The sequence below is a fragment of the Hesperophylax consimilis genome, chromosome 11, assembly GCF_061612785.1.
Source record: "Hesperophylax consimilis isolate HC1 chromosome 11, BYU_Hcon_1.0, whole genome shotgun sequence".
Taxonomy (NCBI): Eukaryota; Metazoa; Arthropoda; class Insecta; order Trichoptera; family Limnephilidae; genus Hesperophylax; species Hesperophylax consimilis.
In genome coordinates this window covers 16,690,786-16,714,135 of record NC_142846.1, presented here as the reverse complement: position 1 = coordinate 16,714,135, position 23,350 = coordinate 16,690,786, and the positions used below count along the sequence as shown (strand labels likewise).

General features: G+C 32.5%; 1 protein-coding gene across 1 annotated transcript in view; it reads right to left on the bottom strand.

Moving 5' to 3' along the window:
- LOC149419866 (uncharacterized) overlaps positions 1 to 22,186 on the bottom strand; it is a 42,783-nt gene extending 20,597 nt beyond the window's left edge. The window contains exon 1 of the mRNA XM_089637347.1: positions 22,057 to 22,186. The gene's annotated coding sequence lies outside the window, so the exon portion shown is untranslated. The remainder of the gene's footprint in view (positions 1 to 22,056) is intronic.
- Between the last annotated feature and the right edge of the window lie 1,164 nt (positions 22,187 to 23,350).

Genomic DNA, 23,350 nt, shown 5'->3' with positions numbered 1-23,350 from the left:
AGCCGTTTTAGCTCTAAGCCCAGGAGTGGATGAGGAGATGGGCACAAAGGAAGAGATAAATATTTTTTTTCAAGAAATTTAATATTAAAATTTTGGTAACGTTTCCCTAATTAACTTCCCACGGGAAGAGGTGTTTTTTCTCAACAAATTTCAATTAATGCTTTTAAACCGAAAATATGTAAACTTTGCACAGCTCATGGTTGCACAAGTTGGGTAAATTACTGCTGTTGTGTAGATTTACTGGCCTGAGAGTTTTGGTGCTCCTTACTTTTGAATGTATTTTAAATTAAAATGTATTTTATGTGTATGTTAAGTTAGCAGAACTAAATAGCCTGGTTCTTCTCAACCATCACTTTACTCTTCTTATACTCTCCCTCGCTTCCTTCAGCCACAAAAGATTCCCTAAATGGAGTTGCCAAGGTTCCACTTTGGGCAGTTGAAACTCTGGTGCACTTTTCTTCTATGGGCACTTTGTTTCCGTCAATTATACCTTAAACAGTTACGGTATTTTATACGTTATTTCTCATTACGTGCTGCCCAAATTAATTCAATTTCCTGTAGAACAGTTACAATTATTCGGGGAAGTAGAAACGATGGAGGTATTACATAAAAAATACAATAAAATTTTTATATGTTAACAGAAACTTAAAAAAAAGTGATCTAAATGGAATTGAAAGAAAACACTGATTTGTCAATTTACATTTCCTTTCAACTCCTATTTCGGTATTTGAAAACGTTTTTTTCAATGTCACCATAGTAAAGAAAAATTTAACTTACTTCCGATGTAACATGCTCATAGCACACTTCTAACTGGGCGTTAGACATTATTTTACTGTTATTTTTGTGGTGTGTGGTAATTTTTTTATGTTGAAGTTGCCTTGTTTGTAGAAATATTATTTTTACCGTTCTGTACTTTGAAGCAGAGCATCGTAATACTGTAGAACTGAGCAAATATCCACTTGTAATTTGAGCCCGCGGTTTGCACTTGTGTAGTACATTAGTTCAAGTGCATATTTGCCCAAGTGCATTTGTGCTAATAGTGAATGGGCTATGGTGTGATGACTGCATACCGCGCCGAGTACAGTGCGCAGTTGGAGTGCGCAGTCTGCCCTTAGGATGTCGTCTTGCAACCTGACTGTCCCGTTCTACTGCAGAGTTGGATTTGGACTTAAAAATATGGAGAACTACGTACTAGTCGTTCATAAATCGTATAAAACAACCACAGGGCCTAACGATGATCGATTTAAAATTTAAGTTAAATCAAATTTAATACTATCGTAAGTTCTGCAAGTATTTTTGTTCATGTTTTGGCGTTCAATACCATTATCAAACATTTTGATGCTGTCTCAATAGTCAAAACTAAAATATTTGCAAAGCTAAATAATAAAATTATTAATTTACTTTAAATACTTAAAAGAATTCATAATCTGCTATTTCTTAGGCGCTAATTTAATTATTTTAGTAAAAAAAAGCTCTTGCAATTTATGCTTTAAAATATTAATATGAGTTATTTGTTTATACATACGCAATACGAATATAAATAAATAGTTTTGTCCGCCAACAAACTCAATTCTTTCTAGAAAGGCATACAAATTCAAAATTATATCGTTGATGCAATAAAATATTGGATTTGTATGTGTGGGCGCAAACAAATAATTCATCTTAATATTTTGAAGCATAACTTGGAATAGAGTTTTTTTCTAGAATAATTTAATAAGCGCCATATATGAAAGAGCAGATTATGAATTATTTACGTATACCCTCAAAGGGAGTTCTTCGAATTAAACACAATTACAATAAATAATAATTTTTTAATTGCAAATAAAAGTGAATTCATAATTTAATGTCTTTGAGAAAAAATCATTACGATTCGCTTGGTTTTTGTGATGAGACATAAGGACATGTGAATTAAACAAAACGTTCGATCTTTTCATTTGAACAGATATATAGCTGGTAAAATTTCTGCACTAAGTTTTCAGACGTTTTGTTGCTCATTATTTTAGTTTATTAATATTTGCACTACAGATATTTCCATAGAAGTGTGTTGACGTGGTTCGTACAAAAGGAACAAATCGGTTGCGGACTGGTTTAACCAAATTGTTTGTTAATGTCATCTTAATTACACCTAGCCGTGAAATCCGTGTACACAATAATTGCTTTCGTCTTAATGTCGGATTTTTTTTTTCTAGAAACTTAAAAATTATTTCTTTCATAAATTCTTTTCCCATATAGAATCAACTAATCTTCTCTTGATTACGTTTGGAAGATTCCTCTCTGATGTTGTTATTGTAATTTTTTGTCTAGAAGATTGAACTATTGAACTTGAGAAAATGTTGATGTATGTCATGAAATGTAAGTGGTCTAAGACTACCCACTAGAAATCATTTTGGGTGCTAATATTGCTGATCTTATTTTTGACAGTTAACTGGGAATCGTGTTTGAAACTGAAAACTTTATTATTGGAGGTTTTCTGCTGTAAATTAATTAATTCTGAAACTTTTTGACCCTTTGAACTTTTTCATAAAGTCCAGCCGAACTCTCTCGATCTAAAGCACTGAACCGCAGGAAGTGGGAAGAATCGATTCACACGCACTCCTGGACACACTGACCCTCAGATTCCTACTCCCAGATACCCTTTCTTTTCCCAGAATTTCCTATCCCTCCTTTACTTAAAAACACCTTACACACATCAACCCCAAATATAACATAGACCCTGAGGGGAATCATTTAACCTGTATGGAGTTAATTAAAAACCTATGTAAATCTTTAAAAGATCCTGAAACTGCAGTCTGTATTATTTTGTGCGTGTATGTATTATTTTAGCGTGCACAAAATTAGATTATTCATAATCACCATTTTATCTGCTCAAAAACCTTCGAAATATTGATTAAGCGGGTAATAATCTACCCGGCCCTGGTCCTCATGCAGCATGCAGCATCTCCGTGACTCCATTCAAGATCACTCTGCGGCATCAGATCTGTGATTCAATACACCGTGTCCCGTTACTGGCCGACCCGCGACCTCGCAGTGACTGCGGCTGCGGCTGTGGTCTGCTTTGCTGGGGTAAGCTCAATTCACATTGCTCGCTCTTGGTTTGGTCGCCCTTCTTACTTCTTGATACTTGCTACTAAACTAACTTGCTAACAGGTACAGGCAGATGCAACAAGTGCAAGATCATAGAATAAAGAAGAAAACAAGAGATGCGATGTTAGCTTGTTTTGTGATCCAAAAGTTTGACCATTATTTAATGCCCTTAAATAAAGTCGGAATCTTAATGACTTGAGTGGAGAAGAGGTGAACAAAAATATTCGGCGCGCGGCCCGGGGTATTGGACGGAATTACGGTCGAATTTGCCTTAGCAGGCCTAGAAAATTGATGTTTCCGCGGGGTTTATTTTAATTAATTCTGATAAACGTACGTTTTACTAAAATTTCAGATGTGTCTAAATGAATACATCGTAAAATTTTGTAACTGTTTTACGAATATTTTAAGGTACTTTATTAATCTAAATATAAATAACTTTCAACCGTGGCTGGCAATAATATAATTACGAATCCGTGGGAATTAATTAAAATGTGAACCTCGAGCAAGCCCCTGTTACTAGATTCTTGTGGAGCCTTAAATTTAAAATACAGACATTCGTTTAATCATATATCATATCCGATGTCAGGCAGTGTAAGAAAGACAGAGCGCATGCTAAATAGGCTAGAACTAAAAGGTACTAAGTCAGATTCAAATCTATTTTTCAGTATGCAAGATGCACATTGCACAGTACATTCATGGGTGTTTTTTCGAAGCCTCGAAATTAACGTGAGAAACAGGATCATGAATCAATCATGACCAATATTCTCATGTATCGCAAAACTTTTCGTTACAATTACAAAGAAGACGGAATAACGATTATTTATTTTTTTATTCTGTTTTCTGACCTTCAAAATCATATAACGAAATTAGTTTTCGATATATTCGTATAGTGAATAATCTAATATTATCATAGCATTTATGTTATCGTGACGACCTACGTGAATCTAAGCCCGAAGCTTCCTGGTTCAAAACCTGGCGAAGTGCAAATAAAAATACATTTTTATTAAATAAGGTATCACATGTCAATACACCACAGTAGAGTGAAGTATTTTTTTTGTATATCTTGGGTATTAACTATGTAACAATTTCTGAACATTTTTATTTTGACTTTTATTTTTATTTTTTTATTAGTTTTATTTAAAATAATAGCACCCTGTAAGTCACCTTTATTGACAATTTTTGTTGACTCCTCCCACCTTTCTCGCCCCTTCCCCCACCCCCCAAACCACCCACCTAATAAAATATAATCTTCCTGTACTTAATAACTTAATATAAATTTTAAGTTACTTTTAAGATTGCTAGTTAATGACACGGTTGTGTCTAAACCGGTAGCAAAGTAAAAAACAAAATTTTAGTAACAAATGTACATTGGAAAATAAAACAAAAATGAAATATTTTTTATGGGTACCCTGGTCCCCGCTTTGCTTGAATAGCTTGAGCTTTTTAAGTAAGCAGATCTTAATTGCCTTATTATTTCTAGCCTCCTTTTTATCAATCTCCTATCGTTACACAAATTTCCAAAATGAGGACCCAATGGTTCAAATTGTTTGTAGTAAATGGTAATCTCGTGTGGTGTCCGCGAATCGGCGATTCTTCCTGCCCGACTAACTTTATTATGTTTTAATCATATTTCAGATTAGGTCCTTCACGTTGGAGTATAATAATATGTTGAAATGACGAGGGAAAAGAATTTAATTGTATTTTTTACATATTTGAATTATTTTGTTTGTTAATTGCGTACTATGCTCTCTTAGAACAGATCATGCGGTATTTTGAAAGCTGGGACTAGATTCTTAGCTTTCTCTTGCATTACTCGATACATGTGTCATGCTTTGTTTTAGTGAAGAAAGTAACAAGAAATGGTCACCTCTTCTGTCCTAAAAACTGATTCAGAGAAATGTGACGAATGACTGGAGGAAATTATCGCGTCAGCCTTAACAGTGAAATAAAAATTACTGTATTTTATTATCATTCTAAATAAGAATAACAATAGGAAAGGAATTGGTTCAGATCAAGTGATGTGGGTTGCAATTGGAGTGTGGGAAGTTTGTATAAATGCAACATACAATTATAGTATGAGGCAAGCTACATTTAAAATTGAATAAATACTTCTTGTTTGTATGAGCAGATACTCCGTTTAGCCTGTCAGTAAGGCTTTTGTCAAATTTAAGGAATAAACATATTTGTGATTGAATAAATCTTTTTTGAGGTGTAATCTTTTCGAGCGCAAATCAAAGATGAGTTCAAAGCTAACTGGGGCACATTAGACATTCATGTACAATCGAGCCTTCACCAGGGAAGTATACCAACTTTGTATATAACGATATGTAGGCACTATAGTAGTATACCGTCTTAATGAAGAGGCATAGTTTCGTTTTCAGCGCATTTTGAAAATAGTGAGGGTTACATTAAATTTGTACTAGTATTGAACAATTTGGCGACATTCTACATTAGGAGTGTTAGAGAAAAAGCAAGGAAATAAATCTCACCAACTTTCGCGATATTACAAGCCGTTGAAAAATGATTAAAAAATAAATAAAGTAAGTACTTTCGGTGACAAAAAATAGATGTTAATAATATAAACTAGGTAGGAACTATCCTAAAAAACTATCTTGAAATGTTAGTTCTAGTAAAAGAAAATACAATAAAACCTTTTTAAAAATGACAGATAATAAATATAAAAATACACGATTGCATTTGAAACTACTGATTTTAAACGTACTCAATGTAACAATTAAATAAAAAGCTCTATTTAAGGCGATGCACTACGTCGTGTAATATTTTAAATCGAGCCGCTATCAATAAAACCCCTTACGTAGTTGGCGATAAGGTTTAAATTCCCGCTTAACACCATCCGCCTGTTTTGATTTATGCAAGAAAAAAACGTGGCCAAAAAGTGCCTTTTTATTTTATTTTGTGGATGTTCAGGCATAAATATTTAATTATTTTCCCATCATTTTATAAATAACTCAATTTGCCACATTATAAAATAAAATCATAACCGAAAATGGGTTCGTAAGAAGGAGATTTTGAACTTTAAAGCAGTTTTCATAGGCCTTGTATATTATTTTTTTCTGGGCTTATAAAAAGACTTATCTAAAAAATACTCGATTATATCAAAGGTCAAAATATATTCTAATCGCAGTATTTAATTGAAGCATCTAAAGCATTTCTAGGCTACCAAATTTTCAAACCAAAAACACATGATTTTGCATTACTACGTAGTGCATCGCCTTAAAGTAAAGATCAAGATATTTATTAATATCACTGAGTCACTCACTGACTGCACACACATACAAAATTGTGTGTGTGTATGCGGCAGTCTTTCAAGATTTCTTCAAATTATTTTTAAAAAAAATCTTGTTACAATAATTGAATTGTTTGTCTTTATCCCAAACGAACTTTTTATGACATCGAAACCTTGTGTTTCGTAGTAAGTTTGTTTTGTGAGTAAGAACTAACAACGTAAAGTTAGAGTTAAAGTTACATTAATAAATATTTAGTTTATTAGGTCTATTATTTCATGGGGCGTTGAGGATCGTTACACACTGCAGGATTCTTGAACAGCCTAATGATGATGTGCCAGAGTTTATTCCCCTCAGACTACCCCTGCGGCGACAGGCTGTGTGGTTGATAACACGGGCTAGTAGCAACTTTACCACTTCCATTTCTGGCCTAGGCGGTCTGAACTTTAGATTAGATGTATTAAATGTGAAGGATTGGGCGCTTAGTTTGTTTTTAATATACCTACGTTTTATAATTTTTATAATATAAACTAAATATTTTGACACATAAACAAAATAACGAACTAAATGACACATCCTCCATACATACAAGCCTAGCATTGTGTGGTACATCTTGTGTATAAAATTAGGAGAAATAATTACTATATCTTCTGCAAATTATGTAACATTATTTTGGAACCCTTTTATTTTAATTAAATCAGAAGTAAATCTGTTTTCACAATTTTATTATTATTTACGCATTAGGTACGTCAACCAGTTTCGTTTTTTTTTTTAATTACATTTTTTTTTACAAAAGTAAAAAAGTCCCTCTTAGGTAACCCGTTTTTAGATCACAGGTAACCTTCTTCAGGACAGAATTATTTTTAAAAACAAATTTATAATAGCAAGCCACAGAGTGATCGCGTACTTTATTCTTCTATTTGAACAGTGCTAGCGTATTTGTACTAAAATGGTATACTTATTTTTAAAGTTACGTAATTAGTAAAAGCTATCATGATTCCATTTTGGATATAACGCGTAGACAATTTTGTTCAATAAAACTGGCAGATTTATACAATGATAAAAAATACCTATTGACATAATTAAGAGCAAATTTTGTTAATTTAACGCTCTGGATCAAAAGCAATGTGACTCCAAACGAGAACTTTTTTTTCGCCGTTCTTGCTTATTGAAATTCAAATAATAATACTTTGATACATTAAACGTTGCCTTTTTTCACATATGGCGCCTAATTCTACGTATAAATACGCGAACCGAACTGCCGAACTGAACCTCGACTTATGGGAAAGGAACGAAGCAACCGCAAATGGCGCGAAACGCCGCTTGCAGTTGCTTCGTTCCTTTCCAGTAATTCATGGCTCGGTTCGCGTTTAAGTTCGTAAATGTATACATACCTTAACAAGGCTAAATCAATAATCAAAACTTATCTTTAAAATTATCATAAAATACTTAATTAAACTCTATTTAAAGTTGAATGTGACAAATGTTAGTATTTTAAAACAATTGACTATGTTTTTTTTACTATTTGCTACAAACCGTCTGGGACCCCATATTATAATATTCATGTAAAAGCTATTGCAATAATACAAAATAAATTATTACGTTTTTATGTATTAAAATTGGCATTCCAGCAATTTTGTTGAACTACAACACTCTTAAATATGTGAATGTTAATGTGCTTAAATTATTAGAGAGAAGGATTTTCTCTGCCTTGGTAGTTCCTTAAAATTCTAAATGATGCATTTGATGGTTCAGAATTGCTTGCATCGATAAGCTATCAGATTCAATTGCGTGATACTAGATGTCGGGATTTATTTCAGTGCAGAAATTCTGGTACCAACTACCATATGTATTCCTCATTGCCCAGAACACTAATGGAGGGGAGTCAGCGGACATCACTAAACAAATACAAAAATGTGGTTACTGAGGCAGTTTAGTTATGTATAATAAATATTGAATAATTTTTACTATTCATACGTAAAAGCCGCTAAAACGGGCGTTAATAAATTAATTAACCAATTTATTTTCACGTTCCTAAAATGATTATTTAAAACTTGTCGGTACGATAACATTAACCTCAGCATCCTTTATTATTTTTCCACCATTGTAGACAAGACGAACAAGAATAAGACGAGACGGTCAAAAACTAACGAGATGTGCACCTATAACAGGTTCAAGCAGAATAAAATCGTAAGTATTTTTTTGTGAGGTTTTTAACCTTAGGTGATCGAACGCTTCCGCCTACAGATATCATATACCCTCGGATATAACCCGAACATCTCCTCGGTGCATATCGGATCAGGTTTAGTTTTTACTCACAGGTTGATTGGTTAAAAAGTGAACGTGGAATCGACTTAAACTAATAACTATGATAAACAAAGGCTTTTGGTTTCGATAACCCGTCTTGTCTGAGCCATTTTAACGAGGAAATCTCAAGATTTAATCGTCGAATCGATTTTTTAAATCATTCTGCTTAACAGATTGAAAATAAACACGTATTTTTTAATTACTTATTTCATTTTAAAACTAGCAGGTTACACATAATGAGGCATAATCCGTAGACAACACAGATAAATATATTATTTATACATTCACCCTTGGGATCTTTCAACATTGAATCTAAACCAGTGGCGGATCGTGCAAGTGTGAGGCAAGGGAGGCAGGAGAAGCAGCGCCTCTCTAAAAAAATAAAAGGTTAAAAAACGTAAGCGTAAATGTAAGCCTTAACGTTATTTGAATTTAAATATAACCCATTAATTTTTTCGTATTTCACTAGGACTGGATGTCATTATTTAACTCATCATAGTAATGCGATCCGGCCGGCCGGACACACTACACAACGCATTACAAAAATACGCTAGTGAGGCAGAGAAATGGCCCGCCTCCGAGAGCCAGTGATTTCATGTAGGCGAACGGGGGTAGCTGACATGGTTTGCACGTTGTTAAGTTTGAGGCGCGCCTCAAACAACCAACACTTCCGAAGAAGAACCGATCTTTTACGATTAGTGTGACTAGCGAAAAATATTAGTTTCGTTGTGTGAAGTACGCCTGCGGATTACACCTATTGTTTGGATTAATTTAGTACGGCGAACTTGTAGCACCCGGGGTCTATCTAGTAATTAACTTGATGAGATTTGCGTATTATTATTGTTGTTTGACGTAGGTTTTGCATTGTTTTTTTTTCTAGGTATAGATGTATGTAGGTATACACGTATTTACTATTTTATCCTCCCATGGGGCGTTTATATGGGGTAAATTGAAATATTTATATTTTTGTACATAAGGGTTATAAATAATGGTGAAAAAAACTTAAATATATGAATTTATTACATTACAGTGGTATTTTTGTGCTTCCCGACTTTTCAATCACAGGAACCGAATTGGTCGAAAAGTTATTTTAAATTGCTTTAACTATGCTTAGTTACCAGGTCTGACATTCTCGACCTTCCTCTACCACTTCTCCTACATCCCCCCACGACTGCATTGAACTCCACAATATTTGAATGAGACCGAAATAGTTCCGATCAATAAACTTTTTTCGAAATAAAGACTCCTCCGAAACCGGTCGACTTAAACTTACTTACTTACGTAAACTTCCCCGTGTAATCTGTTACACGCCGCCTGCAAATATGCGTTTTATAATCCGAATAAACGTAACAAAGATTTTATTCACAAAACAATAGTTTAGAATAAATATGTACTACGAAGCTCTCCCTTTTAACATTATTAAAACCATTGGTTATAAGTTAATCCTAACTTTAACGTAGTCATCAAATACCTGAAGATGTTTTTATTCCGAATACCTAAATATCAGCGGCGTGCATTAATCTATGACAAAATATGAACTGTGTTTAGTTTCAAGGTCGGGTAAGAATTTTATTGTGTTCATGTATCCTATTAATGCTGAAAATACTGGTATATAATATAAGATATTACAGGACCTGCTTGACTTACTTCAACCAGTGATTCCTGACGTTATTTGGAGTAAAAAAGTAAAATAAATTTTTGATGTTTTTTGTTTCAACTTAACACATACAAAAATCAGCAGGTATAGTGGAGTAAGGACGGGTTGTTTCGGAGAATTTGAACAATTCATCAAATTTCAACGTTCATTTTGTTCTGTGAAAGATTTTTTCAAATTCTGTTTTTATTTCAGTTTTATCAAGCAACTAGCCTTCAATGATATAATAACAGAACTTGAATAGGACTTTCACAGAACCCGAAAATGAACGTTGAAATTTGATGAACTGTTCAAATTCTCCGAAACAACCCGTCCTTAGGGTTGTGAGATTTCTCGGCTGAGTGACCAGTAATGAAATGAGGAAAAACATCTTTTTGGTTTGGTTTTGAAAATAGAATCGTAAAAAAAAATTAAATAGTCGCCGGAGACCAAAATTTAATTTACATCCTTTACTCAAAATAATTTCAAGAATCACTACTTAAAGTAAGTCAAGTACGTCCCTTAACACCCTGTATATAAACCAGGATAGGTTACAACCGAAAGGTATAAATTAATTAAAGCGATGCCGTACGTAGTAATGCATAATCATGTGTTTTTGGTTTGAAAATTTGGTCGCCTAGAAATGTTTCAGATGCTTTAATTAAATACTGCGAGTAGAATACATCTTGACCTTTGAAATAATCGAGTATTTTTTAGATAAGTCTTTTATAATCCCAGAAAAAAATAATGTATAAGGCCTATGAAAACTGCTTTAAAGTTCAAAATCTCCTACTTACGAACCCATTTTCGGTTATGATTTAATTGTATAATGTGGCAAATTAAGTTATTTATAAAATGGTCGGAAAAAATTTAATATTTATGCCTGAACATCCACAAAATAAAATAAAAGGCACTTTTTGGCCATGTTTTTTTCTTGCATAAATCAAAACAGGCGGATGGTGTTAAGCGGGAATTTAAATCTTATCACCATCTACGCAAGGGTTGTTATTGATATCGGCTCAATTTAAAATATTACACGACGTAGTGCATCGCCTTAAGCAGAAATTATTTTATCAAGGTAGAACGATTATGACGTAACTTAAAAGGACGTGCAAAACATAAGCTTTATTTAAATCATTTAATTTTAAGCTCTATTTTCGGTAGGCACAGTTTTTCAGCATTTATGGACTGGACGCCACTGTCCATTGTTTGTATTAGCATTTATAAAATATGTAAATTCGAATTCCTAATGTGGGTCTACTATTAACTAGGTTCAACGACCTCCTTCTCTTCTTTCCAGAGGCTTTGAGCAGGTCATCTGATTAAAGACTCAATTATTCCATTATATAATATACTAGGTAGTAGCTACTAATATAATGTGAACATACAGTCACTATGTCTGTAATAGGTAGGTTTCTGTTCTCCTGAGATAAAGTTAGGAACAATGCATGAGGAAATTATATATTTCATACAGCAGTATGACCCAACGAACTGAAAATTTTAATTTAAGTTAGTTGGTTCTGATGAAAAATGCACGTTACTGAAAATGTGTGAAATTATTTAGATAAAATCTAGATAATGCTAGAAGAAGTCGGGAACGCCCGAGGAAGACATGGCACGATCGAGTGAATCAAATACTTGAGTCGGGTCATTTCGAGAGTCAGAATAACAGAAGAGTATATTTAAGACGATGTATGAATGTTAATGAAGCAAGGAGTGACGACCTCTTTGAGTGAGCGGTTTATATCCATGACGAATACGAATGTAGAGGTCTCGGGTTCAAATCGGCAAGCGTAAATAAATTAATTTGATTAATTTGTACTATTTGACATTTAATAATTATTGTAAAACTATCGCAGACCCGCAAAAAATCACGGGGTAGCAATTACTAATATCTAGTCGAAACACATTCTGCTATTATCACGCGTTTCCAATCGTTCGGCGATAGAGCTTTGGAAGCGTTGGAGATCAAACTGGATTAGATGGAGGAGAAAAAAAAAACAAAAATGATTTTAGCTTTGCGTACATGCATACATTAATGGGAATAGTCTGAATTTTCGAAAAAAATTTCCAATTTTGAAAATGGTAAAGAAAAAAAAAAGTTAAATAATTTTCTGTTAAAAATATGTCACAGTATTCGTACACGCTAATCTCCGAAGTCGCCCAACTGATTTCAATGAAATTTTGTAAATGTGTATGGTTAGTTTCAGCTTGAAATATAGGATAGTTTTGCATACAAAAAAAAAATTTTACAGGTTCCACATTCAAAAATACATACAACCACAAATTTAACTTCCGGAAAGAAGGCGGTCTGTGGCAGGACAACGTATTGTATTCAAAATGCATTCCAAATGACTTAGTTAAATTTTAACTGGTTTCTAATCTTAATATATAAAAATTCAGCCTGCCTATGTTATCTACTTACACGTATCGTCATCTACTTACACGACTAAATTTGGAATTAACTCCTTACAATACATTGCACATAAACAATATAACGCATTACCTAGTAATTTAAAACTTCCGGCAACGAACAAAAACACATTGGCAAAAGCTCTTAAAATCTATTTCCTTAGCAGTTTCATTAATGACTAACACAATATTTATCTGGAAATAACATCTGCGTTTATTTATTTTAATGTATTTTATTTATTTGTCTTGTCCTTTCTAATGTTGTCTTTCCCGAAATGAGTTTTATAAACTCACTGGGAATAATACATTATTACTTTGTTATCATTTTTTAATAAAAAAATGTTTGTGTTTTCAAAACTTGAAAAGTAGTCTACCGATATCGCTGAAAATTTCAAAGTTTTTTTATTATATTTTGCCAGGAGTGTTTAGATATGTTTAAATAGTAGAAAAAGTCGGGGACGCTCGAGGAATACTTAACGCAAAATCTCTGCACCGTAATAAGATGCGTAGTTGAATTGAAGTCGATGTAATGTAGTTTTTTAACAGTAACATTGTGGTATACACTAGTGAAGGGTGGAAGAAGTCGGAGGTGCCTGAGAAAAAATAGCAATAGCAAAGCATTGCGAGGGATCCACTAGTCATATTACACATTACGACATTATCGCTTGTCTGAATTCTCCAAACAAACACTTCCAATTTCAAAAATGAAATTATTCAAAGAAACATTCTAGAGTTCATTGTTCTGTCTAATTTCGGCCAGAGGCACAACCGAAATTAGTATTTTTTAACTATAAATACATACATGAACAATATACATAAAGCACGTTTCAGAGTGGTAAATAACTCCCAGTATCGCTCTGGTGAAAGACCATGAATATGCTTTACCCTTGATGTTAATGTTTGATGACCAGAACTGATAGCCAGGTACTTCCCAACCTTAATCTTCCCCATCTCTCTTTAATCCTCAAGATACCCCAAATGAGGATGCTATAGTCCCGTTGATTAAGAACAGTTGGGACAGAACGGTTATTTTATTTATTTTATTTTTATTTATTTAACGCCCAGAGGGCTTTTACATGGTTGGTAGTATAATTTTAATTTGACAAATACTTTGAAACATAAAAAATAAGAATAAAATTACATTTGATAAAAGCTATGCAACAAGTCATACAAACACAAGAAACAAAAACAGAAAATTACAGCTATTTGTTGGTTTACATGATGTGTTGAGTATTGTTGAAATAAATGTTTTAAATGATCCACAAAACTTGCCAAGTTGGTATTGAATATGTCAACATCACCCAAGTAATGATTTCCCATGGTGTGAAGTCGTTGTATCGGAGAGTGGGCAATGTAGTTACGCTTATGTGTGCTGCTGTAGAATATTGTATTTTGTCGTGTTGTTACTGTGGGTGTATGTATGTTTATAAGTTGCAGGAGTTCACAACAGTCGAATTTAGAGTTAAGTATTTTGAATAAGAACGTTAAATCGTTTATTTTACGTCTATCTTCTAATGTATTATTTTTAGAGATAAGAAATAAAAAGGTTAATCTCAAAAAAGTCGTAACAGAGATGTTTTTTTAAATGATAAAATTATTTACACATTTTATGATAGGGAGATATCAGGAGTTCATAAATCTCTGAAAATAAATCGTTAATCTTGCATTTCATCTGTTCCTCAAACAGGGTCATTGATCCAAATACTACTGACCGTGCAGCATTCGGCAGGTTGGTTGATTGACTTGAAGATGGTTATAATTGGCGATGTAAGAGGCGCCTCCCATCACAGCACTTAGAGTAATACAATTAGTTTTTTTAGACCAAGCGAAAGAATAAAACTAAAAAAACATACGTAGATTAAATTGCATTACTCTTTGATGGGACTAGTGATGGGCATACTCGGAATAATCGAATGATCTTTCGAATTTATACCGATAACTGAAAAAAACGTCAAGCATTTTTTTTTGTTTTAGAAATGTCTTACAGCATATTTTATCTAATTAATCATTATTTTTTGTATCGTACTGTTCACTTCCCAACTATGTTGGATGACTCTGTATAGGATGGTAATAGTTACTAGTTACTACCCGGCCTTGGATTGAGTTTATTGTGCATTTGAAAAATAAATTAAATGACGTCAAAATCATTGAGAGTTAAGTAAATATTTCAAAGCTCATTAGCTCATGATCAAACTAACGTTATAAGCCGCAAATAGTTGCGACGACCGAGTTGTGAAAATTTATGAGCCAGAACTCACTCACTCACACTTTTTAGCGAGATATACAAATAGTGTTCTGCTTTACAGTTGCTTTACATCTCGGTCGTATTGTATTTGAGCGATTTATTAAAAAAAATCATTCGTTTTTAGGACGGGTTCTATCGCGAAATTTGAACAATTCGTCTTATTTCAAAGTTGATTTGCAAGTTCTGTGAAGGTTCTATTCAAGTTCTATTATTATGTCATTATTGGCCAGATGCTTCACAAAATTGAAATCACAACAGAACCTTCACATAACTTGTCAACCAGAACCAGAACTTGTCAGCCAAACAACCCGTCCTTTTATTGTACTGATTGATTCAAATAATGAATTATTAACATTTCGAAACGATTCGATTACAAGAGTTCACATTTTATCGATCAATTTTCGAAATGTCAAAGATTGACACGAGATTGTTATTTTAGTTACAAAAAAATAAAATAACACAAATAAAAATATCGAACAGCTGCACCCAATATGTTGAGTGATCAAACAGTAGAATTCTTAAGATAATCAAATTACACGCTGTCGATCTAACATCTGTATAATTCACCATTACAACAAGTATAATGACAACTACAATTCATTTGCGTATCTTAAAAACCTATGTCTGTTTAATTCCATACCAACAATGATAACTTCGTAACTCTACACTGGCTTAGCGACCACTAAGAAAAACGTAAATCTACGGTAAAAAACTGTCTTATCATCGCGTGATTATTCTCAATTATGGTTAAGTAATACCGGGGTCGATTGGTGTATTTTTTCTATTTACCGTTGGGGCACTGTCCGTGTTGTAATAGAGATGTTAGAACTAGCAGGTACCTGTAGTAATGAATAGTTTTTTTCCGATAAATAACAGTTTTTTTTCTTTACCGTAGACTTGTAGGTGTAGTTGATTTGAATGACGAAATAATCTATTGGAGGATATTTTACTGGTCACTTATTACCGTAATAATTTTAATTTTCATAAAAATAGTAAGTGACTGGCGCAGACTCGTGAAAAATCACGATTAGTCTGAATTTATAAAACGGCAAATAAAATAATTTTCTGTTCAAAATATTATATTATATTGTTAGGAACTTTATCGCTTGTCTGAATTCTCCACACAACAAAACAACACTTTGAAATCAAAATTTGAAAACCACACCTAAATTCAAAGCAAAAGTTTTAGAGTTCAATGAACTGGAGTTACATACAGATGAAGTCACAACCGAAATAAATGTTTTTTATTATTTTTAGAACTTCACTTAAATAAAAAAAAATCCTATATTTTTGTGCAAAAAGTATTGATAGTACTTGAAATTTGTAAAATATGTTTGCTGTAATATACTCGAATAGTATTGTACAGAAACGAAGAAGATGTGTTAGTTGTTAGATCAATAAAATTAGGAAATAATTCATTAATTTGTGAGGTTCAATTTACAATTATTTTATTTTATCAGTACCAAAATACTTATTTTTTCCCTATCGTTATTGACGGACTTTGAAATAGCAATACATTTATTTTTGACAAAAATCTAATCAGATCAATTAAATCTCTTATAAGAACCAGTAAAAACTCTCGAATGGTGAGCTCTAGCGTCATCTATTTTGAACAGTTTTTCTGTATGGAATTCAATGCCAACTAAACTGTTTTCAGCTCGCGCTGTGGAGTTACGGAGCTTTGAAGTCTAAGTTGTAAATAAAAAAAGCTAAGCTTGTCGAATTTTGTTGCGCGCAAGGGCTCTTAAAAAAAACAACACTTGATTTCAACTTCAATATCTAATCGAAAGTGCTATTATTTACAACAAACATGCACAAAATAGGGTTTTTGGGTGTCAGTTTGGGTTATTTTAATAATTTAGGCCTATTTCCTAACCTAAAAACTTAACTTAAATAAAAAAATGTTACTTTAATGCATCTTTTACTATCTTCCATGACATAAATAGTTATTTCTTGTAGTAATTAAGCTGAAACCAAGTGCTATTCATATTTTTTTCGTATTAAGCGTGCAGCAGTTATAAAAAAACTACTAGGTTGTTAGGTTTTAACTTGTAATTTAGAAATTATTTAACTAAACCACATAATATGTTTATATTTTTAGCTATTGTTATAGATACACTGCGGCATCATCGTATCGCTTCTGTATATTTCTACAATACAAATTCATAAATTATGCTTAATGGAGAATTACATAGTATTATATCTCACTTCTCAGAAATGAAATTAGTAATCGAACAATAAGACGAACTATTTATACATTACTTGATTAGATTTTTGTCGATTGTTATGCGCTTTAGCTATGCTGGTTATTGGAATGCTAAACACCTATTATTTGCAGTTAAAGTCATAAAGAAAATTAACGCACCTTATAAATAAACCACTCCTACTACTTCTACTCTGAACAAATGACAAATCAATAAATTCAATTGGCATTTGAATGTTGTGTAATATAGATTTTCTTTTGAAAACAGTATTTACTTAATATATTTACCTACTATTTGTGAAGGTACTTCTTTAAAGTCAATTAATTCAACTCGTTTTTTTTTTTAATTTCAGACCTGAATTAAAATTTGTTAGTTTTAATTAATAGATAATAATAATTTCTGGTAGATAATATTATATGCTTTATTACGAGTTATTTTATTTGTTCGGTGTTTTGTTTGTTTCTTTTCTCAATAGTTTATTAGTAGTTATTGTTACTTTAATTGAAAGAACAACAGGTCTCAGAAGATTTCATTCACATAAAATGATAAATCGTACACTGTATATGTACCAGAAATATATATTTTATTGAATTAACCCTCAAAACTCATACTTGAATTTAAAAATTCTAAAATCTATATATTTTTAAATGTATACACTGTCTGAAAAGGTTAACTAGTTTGTACATACCTCACTATTTTTTGAGTTGAGTTGTGATTTTTATGCCCTAAAAATAAATCACTAAAACAAAAATCGTTTTACAACCACTTATCAAATATTTTCTAAATTTTGTTTGTTTAATCATTGACATAAACACACAATTCTAACTATTTTTACAGTATAAAAAACATCTTGTCAATACAGAGAAAAATACTAAAACATTTTTTGATGGAAACATTAAATATATGTCTTGATTTTGACCACCCAGTCTTTCCAAAATAAGTGTAAATGGGTGTAAAACTTGACCGATTAGTTCTAGCTAAAACAGCAAAATTAACAAAGATTTAATATATAAACTGGAGCACGTTTGGTTATGTGTAGGTATCTACGTGTAAAAGAACAAGCACCGGTAGTACAAGTAGCGTGCATTGTGTGAAAAGTACTTTTATTTAGCTGTTGTTAGTAAGGCAGAGTTGTGACAGTATTTGTCTCTCGTGGGAATTTAAAATTGTAGCTGATTTAATTCCTCGTTTGGTAATATAATTATTATCACTTCACTTTTAATATATATTAAGTAACAGTGGCCTAATTTATCATGTTATTTGCTACATTTATACTATAATAATTGATACATACTGTACATTTTGATTTTTTCTACACATTCTTTACTCAAATTATGATGTAAATTAGGTAAATTAAACCAAGTTTCACTGATGTAAAAAATGTAAAAATGTGTCAATAAGAGACCTTAATGATTTTTACTTACATAAAGTGGCGATATACAGGGTGTCCGGGGGTAAAATGCACACACTCTGGGAGGTGGTTCTATAAATGATGGTAGAAGTAAAAAAAAAAATTCGAATATCCATAGTTTTTTTCAGTACAATTTTTTTTCCTTAGAATAATATTATTTTTTTCGAAAAAAGTTTTCAACTACCATCATACGGAATCTTGGTGCACTTTACCCCCGGGTATCCTGTATAAACACGATGGCTTAAAAAAAACTAAGACCTAAATCCATCATTGCGTTCAACCGTTCAACGTAAGGCTTTCAATCTCCGGATTTTTTTTCAGAACCGGGATTACGGTGCTAGCATTTTTTCAATCCCGGGATCCCGGTGCTGGTACCAGGAATTGAGGAATAATTGTTTTATTTTAATTTTTAAGTTATTATTCGTAAATTAAGTAACATATATTATCAACTAAATTTCAATAATATTCATGTAGCAGCACAAAAGAAAAAAATTGGAAATAGAAAAAACATAATGCAATGAAAAATTCTATCAATATTTTGAGACTTAAAATGCGACCTTAATAAGATCAAATTGTCTAAGATTTCAAAATTAAGTGATCTTATTTTAGTCGCTATTTTTCCACATCCGAAAAAACCCGTACGGATTCTACGCTGGCAGGAGGTATTGATTTTAAATCCTCGTAGAATTTTTCTAGATTTACTCCACGCTTCGTTTCGAATTTAAAATTTGCCAGCTCCTTTCAAATAATATTTCATATATTTCTTACTATCCAGAGATTTTGGAATTAAATCTCCGATCAATAGCTCTAACGAACTTCTCTTATAGAGACAGATTTAAATCGTCTTCTTCTACAATTTCAGTGTCTTATTCGGACACAGAAAAAAACATTATTTTGTTCTACTGATTTCGGCAATATGTCAGAAACCATTGTGATATTATAGTTTTGTTCAAACGATCGAACACGCAAAACTAAAAACTGAATGTTATTCAGACTTTGATAAAACTTTCTTGCTTCTAAGAAACAGCGCAATAAATATAACACCACAAAATTTTTGTTTCCATTAGAACAATTGAAATAATAATTAGAATATTGTGTAATAAACGATATGCCGCCAACAAAAAAGTTGTACCTACGGTTGAAACAAGGTCTTGAAACCATCAAAAATTCCGAAACCTCTGGATCAAGACAAGCACAGCACCGGGATTACGGTGCCGACAAATGTCCGGGATTCCCGGGATCCCTGTTTTCGAGATCCCGGTATGAAATCTCTAGTTCAAAGGATGATAGTGAACATTAATGGTAGACGATATCCGTGGAAATACGGCAAACTCCTTGGCTCCAGGTCCAGTGGTTGAGAGTTCAAATCGCGGTGCGCTAATGAAATAGCATGAAATAATAAAGATACAGAGTTTCAAATACATGTTTTTTTCTTTTTTACCTTCCGAAGGCATGCAAGAAAAATATATGAACAATTATAGAAGAAAAAATATCCTGCCTTTAGATACTCTCAGTGATGAAAAAAACGGAACTTTGTTTGGTGACTTGGTCTGAATGGCCAGGTGATTACCAATTCTTCTCTTCCCAATCTCTTTCACCTCCCTATCAGCCTCACAAAATACCTCAATCGGGGATGCATAATCCCACTGAGCTATTAAGACTCTTATGCAGTATGCTCATAAAAAACTTTTCCCATGTTTTGTGATCAGATCTGAATAGTTAGGGCGCATTAGAACATTTTATTTCCCTTCTCCCCCCTATGGGTCTTCACAACAAACTTAAACAATTGGAACGCGACAGTTCCACTGGCTCTTGGTAAATTTTATTTGCACATCACATAAAATGATAAGATTTTCTCTCTGGTTTTTCCTACGTCACTTAGGTAGGTACCTACTTGTTTCAACAAAGATAAGAATCAGAATCTTGATCGCGTTTTTTTGAAATATATCTTTTAGCTGCACAGTATAAAAGCAAAAGCACATTTTTCGAACAAGCTCTTTGTCCAGTGAAAGTATAGCACTTCGATTTAAGATTTGAAACAACATTTGATTTTTGAAAAAAACCTGGTCCATAAAAGACTACCGGTAATGCCACTCATTAAATACGCATAACCATATCTGGAAGTGTTATTTACGAACACAAGTATTGAAATAAGTCATTGTATTTTGCATTGACAAAATTTGGTTCTGCTTCCGTTTAAACTTGTTCAAATCAAAACTCGGCTAGCTGAGGACTATTCACAAAAAGTCTAAATAATAATCACTAATTAAAAGTCCCAAATAGTGAGCTCTGCCGTCACGAAAGTTACACATTTTTAAAGGTCATTTACAACACGAGCTATGGCGCTTTGCCTTTTCCATTTAAACAAAGTCTCTTAAATAGTTTATTTTATTTTATTAACCTACAATCACTTCAAATATTTTTGTCAGCTCCGATATGGGTAGGATTGCAACGAAACCGGTTCACGTGTTATTTAAATAAGTTGTTTTAATATATAGATGACGAATGCAGAGATAAATATACTGGGTTTCAAATAGACATTTTTTTTCTATTTCTTCTTGTATATTTGAACAATTTATTATTGAAGATGTTGAAAACTGTTTTTTATTATAGAGATAATGTAAAGTACAAACCTTTATTGGTATAAGTACGCTTAAATATTTGACCTCTTCATTAGACACTCGGGAAAGAGGTCGTACGGCGAAATTACCAGTTATTCAAATACAATTCCACTTTACCGCAAATTTCAAGTATTTGTAATAAAAAATAACTGTGAAATTATAAAACGAAGGATTTACGCGGTGTGGAACGAATCAAATCAAAACGATCTTTTTCTGATAAACTGTGACGATGATGCTAGACATTCTGATAATTTTTATACATAGATTTTAACGGGATTCCAATTAAATTAAAGAACAGAACTTTATTTTATTGCAGAAACTTCGATAGTGCTTTTTAAATTGTTTAAAAAACGGGATGTTTACAGGTCTTCAATAAATTATTCTTTTTTTAAATTACTGTGGTAAAACACCTTATTTAAGTTTACAGAGACAAAACTGCTTGTCGTATTTATAGGAGTGGAAGAGGTATTTTTATGTAAATAGCTTAAATAGCTCATCGCTCTATGTGTACCTGCTAAAATTTAACGATCGAATTGTAATGTTTAAATAACTAAATAATGTACTCCTATTCTTACTCCTATTTTCCCTATTATTGTACGACATGTATTATGTTAGAATAATTTAGAATAATCCCATAATTTTAACTTTGGTTTACTGGTTAAATCATAAAATAATGCAAAATGAACATTAATAATTTTAAATAACCACAACTTTGAAATATCTTTCTTAAACTTTTTCTTACCAGGATAAAATTTTCAGAATTGCACTTTTAAATAAGGAAATATATATGTGATAGTTCTCGGTAAAATAAAAAAAAAGTGGATTGAAAATAGGTTTTTTTTACACAAAATCCACAAATGTATCATTAAATTCATTAGCTTTTTTTCCACTCACCTGACTCTTTCACTTGAAACTGCCGATCGACACAACCGAATATCGATTAGCTCACTGATTACGTCCCGCGACCGGCGTGCGATAAAAACAATACAGAATTTAATCGAGTAAGTGATGTGCACTCCAAAACTGACTACCTACAACGGAGGAGCGATTGTCGAGAGAGTATGTGTTTGACTGCGGTTCAGTCGTAACTGTGAACAGCCCGATCGTCAGGTTCCGTAGGCCTTCCCTTTCCCCTACTTCATCTTCTCCATGTTCTGTCCCCCTGGTACTCTGGTACTAAGCTACTGGTACATGTTACCTACTAACTCCCCCCTCTTTGGTCTTTACCCTGGCTGCGGTAGAACCTTCCCTCCTCGGTGGTAAAAAGAAGCTTTGCAGTTTGTCTTGTTTTTGGGAGGATGCGCGAATAAGTTTCGCGGGGTGTGTTTGATATCCTACATGATATTATATTGAAAAATTTATTTGCAGTGTTACTTTCGATGCTTACTTTCGAAACTTTTTATAGCAATAAATGATATAGGTATTTAGAATGAATATTTGTTACATTGAATATATTTTTTTACAAAAAAAATACAAAATTATTTTTACGTGGTGCACAGTATATTGGCCTTTCTTCGTCATAAAGAGACAAGGCTCTTGTGTTTGGTGAGTGATTTCATGTTCAAAGAATAAGGTCATGTAAGTAATAAAATATTGTTTATTTTTATGAAAATAGCAATAAATATATTCGGTTGGCGACAAAAAATATTGAAAAATTATTTAAAATTTCAAAAAACATTTTTATAAAGTGGTCAAAAGCAACATTTAATGTGACAATGTATATAATAGTTGATATTACCAAAAATACTTGCATACTTCCGTAGTCTACATTTTACGAGTCAGTTTTTTGTTCAATAAAATCATTTCCGACAGTTGTAACACGATTTAGTTTTATTGCGAAGGTAAAAAGAAAGGTTTGAGGTTATAATATTTAATCTAACACTCACAATATTGTGTTTTTTTCTATTGTTGATCTCACGAAAGATTTTATCACTTCTAATGACCTGCGAAAGTCATATCTATGTCGATTTTACAAATAAAAAAATAGCATCTGCAATAATGTTAATATACCAAGTACCTATGCCATTTGACAGAATATGAAAGATAACATTTATTTTTATATTTTACCATGGTAGATGCATATATCCTGGTTCACACGATCATTTGAGACTTTCAGTCATGTGAGGTTTGGTTAAATTTTGTGTCTTATCTGATTTGACACCTAAACGTGTTCTAGTTTTATTTTGTG